General features: G+C 52.8%; 1 protein-coding gene across 1 annotated transcript in view; it reads left to right on the forward strand.

Moving 5' to 3' along the window:
* STEAP3 (STEAP family member 3, metalloreductase) overlaps nt 1-477 on the forward strand; it is a 10,034-nt gene that overhangs the window by 8,691 nt on the left and 866 nt on the right. The window lies entirely within an intron of this gene.

The raw sequence follows: 477 nt of genomic DNA on the forward strand, positions 1-477 counted from the left end.
AGGAGCTGGCAAACTGAGGAGCCACCTCCTCTGATGCTGGCAGGAAACCTCTGGTGAGGGGACCACAGTTTAAAACCCCGCTTGAGAGCAAACCCTTAGAGGGAGCTGGAAATATTCAGGGAAAATGTTGTCTCTGTGGGTGCTTGGGAGCCATCATCTCAACTGAAAATGGGGGAAGTTCTTGTCTGCAGAACAGGGGCTGGCTTCTTGCTGCCTCTCTGAGTGGATAGAGGCCTCTTGACTCCCCATTTCAAGGACTTAGTCTGTCAGACAGCTCGATGGTCTGGTCACAAACCAACACAGATCTTTAGGGCAGAGAAGGAAACCCTTCCAGGCTGTTGCTCACCCCAAATAGAGCACTTCTGTCTCTGCAGTCTCAGTTTCCTGTGGATGGTGGCAGTTACCGGAAGGTGTCTTTGCTCTGTGTGAAGCTACAGCTTCACCACGCCTGACTGTGCCAACGGCTGGTCCAGAGCC

The sequence above is a fragment of the Buceros rhinoceros genome, unplaced genomic scaffold (genome assembly GCF_000710305.1).
Source record: "Buceros rhinoceros silvestris isolate BGI_N320 unplaced genomic scaffold, ASM71030v1 scaffold11492, whole genome shotgun sequence".
NCBI lineage: Eukaryota > Metazoa > Chordata > Aves > Bucerotiformes > Bucerotidae > Buceros > Buceros rhinoceros.